This window comes from Cynoglossus semilaevis, chromosome 15, assembly GCF_000523025.1.
Source record: "Cynoglossus semilaevis isolate Cse_v1.0 chromosome 15, Cse_v1.0, whole genome shotgun sequence".
Lineage (NCBI taxonomy): Eukaryota > Metazoa > Chordata > Actinopteri > Pleuronectiformes > Cynoglossidae > Cynoglossus > Cynoglossus semilaevis.
The window spans coordinates 19,978,852-19,981,942 of NC_024321.1; the positions used below are offsets into that span (position 1 = coordinate 19,978,852).

The 3,091-nt window shown below is 46.7% G+C and overlaps 1 long non-coding RNA gene across 2 annotated transcripts in view; it reads left to right on the top strand.

Moving 5' to 3' along the window:
- LOC112488171 (uncharacterized) overlaps window positions 1-3,067 on the top strand; it is a 5,349-nt gene extending 2,282 nt beyond the window's left edge. The window contains exons 2-3 of one of the 2 annotated variants that reach the window (XR_003051992.1): window positions 2,754-2,867; window positions 3,046-3,067. This is a non-coding gene — a long non-coding RNA (uncharacterized LOC112488171). The remainder of the gene's footprint in view (window positions 1-2,753; window positions 2,868-3,045) is intronic. The other variant, XR_003051991.1, reaches the window with a different exon arrangement.
- Window positions 3,068-3,091: the final 24 nt, after the last annotated feature.

Genomic DNA, 3,091 nt, shown 5'->3' on the forward strand with positions numbered 1-3,091 from the left:
TCAGACACTATGACTCCTGGGGTCATTTTCACATGGGAGAAAGAGATGGGGGAGGATAATGGTGTTGAAGACGGACTCTGGACTTCAACACTCAACAGTCAACAGTCAAAGTATTTTATTAGAATCCAAATGGAGTCACATTTTAAACACAGTCACGTGTGTGTGTAGACGCTTCTTTCCAGCTGCTGATGGTTTTCATCTCTCTGAGTCTGAGCTAATGTGATGTATGTTTCTGGTCCTGACAGTGAACAGAGGAGTTCTTCAGAACTGGGTCATTTCTAGAGTGGATTCAGACTCAAACCTCAGCTTCTCTGATGTTTCGTTACAACACTGACATCCTTTTCTGTTTTGTTAATCCATTGGTGTGTGTGTGTGTGTGTGTGTGTGTGTGTGTGTGTGATAAAATTAGGAGAGGGCTTCCTGTGTGTGATTTACAGAGTGGAGGGGAAACAGAAAGAAAACCATATTAGGTAATGTTTGGCTGAACAGAAGAGATGGCTCTTACTGTTATCACAGCCTGTCTAAACACACACACACACACACACACACACACACAGTCGTACTGAGAAGTCCAGTGTGTGTGAATTGTCCACCATCGCTGAGACTGACTGGAGGTTGTTGAGGAGAAACTTCATCCCAGACTCTGGTGTCTTTTATACTCAGTATTTGACTGTAGTACATCTGTACACCACTACACCGCGCTCTGGAGCAGTGACCAGTGTGTCAGGGTGTCAGGACACTGGACGCATGCATTACTGCCATTCCTCATTACTGTAGAAGTCCTACGAACTGTAGGGTGAACTGTAGGATGTACTGTAGGGTGAACTGTAGGATGTACTGTAGGGTGAACTGTAGGATGTACTGTAGGGTGAACTGTAGGATGTACTGTAGGATGAACTGTAGGATGTACTGTAGGGTGAACTGTAGGATGTACTGTAGGATGAACTGTAGGATGTACTGTAGGATGAACTGTAGGATGTACTGTAGGGTGAACTGTAGGGTGAACTGTAGGATGAACTGTAGGATGTACTGTAGGGTGAACTGTAGGATGTACTGTAGGATGAACTGTAGGATGAACTGTAGGGTGAACTGTAGGATGTACTGTAGGGTGAACTGTAGGGTGAACTGTAGGGTGAACTGTAGGATGAACTGTAGGATGTACTGTAGGATGAACTGTAGGATGTACTGTAGGGTGAACTGGAGGATGTACTGTAGGATGAACTGTAGGATGAACTGTAGGGTGAACTGTAGGGTGAACTGTAGGGTGAACTGTAGGATGAACTGTAGGGTGAACTGTAGGATGTACTGTAGGGTGAACTGTAGGATGAACTGTAGGATGTACTGTAGGGTGAACTGGAGGATGTACTGTAGGATGAACTGTAGGATGAACTGTAGGGTGAACTGTAGGGTGAACTGTGTGGGCCACATACTACTGCAGGGCTACATGCGGCACTTTCCCTTTTATGGGCAATTTTTGTGGGAACAGCTTGGAATCTAAGGACAAACCGTATGGTTCCCACCCTGTAGTCCACAACATAATAAATATGGACCACACTGTATTAATGAAGTTGGACGTATGTCCATAAATGACTTAGATGGCATAAAGGGCATCTCTCTCTCTCTCTCTCTCTCTTTCTGTCACACACACACACACTGTGTAGTGTGCAGAATTGTTTGTTGGTTGTTCTTTGATAGCAACACTTCCTGGGGGAAACAAGGAGCCATGACCTTCTGTGAAGAAGTGAAGTGATTTTTTGTGTGTGAAAGGGGGGGGGGGGGGGGGGGGTCTTCTTGGTTTTTCTTAATATGGACTTGTTGAGCTCAGAGCGGAGGCTGAAGGATGCTGGGAGATAAAGTCATCCTCTCCTCCTGCAGCCTCCTAACTCTGACTAGAAAAGGGAATGTATGTAGCTGGCTGGAAGGAGGAGGTGGTGGAGGGGCGGGTTGAGGGAGGCTGGGGGAGTGGGGGAGTAGGGGAGTGGGGGAGTGTGACAAACTATCAGTGGGAGCGATCGCAGCCTGGAAGAGAGAATGTTTATCCAAAGCAGCGATCCCATTTTCCACACCAGCCTGTCTCTGTCTCTGTCTCTGTCTCTGTCTCTGTCTCTGTCTCTGTCTCTGTCTCTGTCTCTGTCTCTGTCTCTGTCTCTGTCTCTGTCTCTGTCTCTGTCTCTGTCTCTGTCTCTGTCTCTGTCTCTGTCTCTGTCTCTGTCTCTGTCTCTGTCTCTGTCTCTGTCTCTGTCGCTGTCTCTGTCTCTGTCTCTGCTTCTCCAACAGTAGTTGTGCAGTCTTTGTGTTTTTTATTTTGTGGCTGTGATCAGGTCGATGAGAGAGTCCAAACATCAGGACCGTGGACTGACACTGTACACACACAGACGTAGTGGAGCAGTTCCTCAACAGTGCAGTCCATGAGGAACTGTTGTTGTAACTGGAGACTTCTTACACTGTGCTAAAACTCTGAAAGAATTCCAAATATAGTCAACGTTCAGGCGGCAGACTGAGCGTGACCTCCTGCTGGTCAAACCGTGGATTTGCACAAGTAAACGTCATAAAGTACCGACAGTCATGTTTGAGGTTCATCCTCTAAAATCATTATCAATTGTTTTCTCTTCTATTTTAATTTCAGAATTTAGTATAAGCCTAATTTCACACTATCTACCAGACACTCGTAAACTCTCTCCCCCTTCCTCACCCCCCACTCTCTCTCTCATCAGATGCTCACTCTCTCCACCTTGTGTTTTGGTCCTGATCAGAAATCTCCGATGTAGAAGTTCGAAGTTCAACCTTTGACCTCAGCTCCGACACTGCTGTCATTCCCTACAGAAGAAAAGGCCGTCGGGATGAACTGAGTCAAACTGAAGGTTGATGTGAGTCACTTCTACTGCACGAACCACACAGACTGTCAGCTCTGTGGTTGTTGAATGGATGGTAGACAGTGTGTGTGTGTGTGTGTGTGTGTGTAATGGTAGACAAGGCAGCAGTACAGGAAGCTGGTCTTATGGTGGTCAATAGGGGCACCCTAAAAGATGTGTGTTTCTTCCACAGCAGCAGCCTCAGCAGCAGCAGCAGCCTCAGCCGCAGCAGCAGCCTC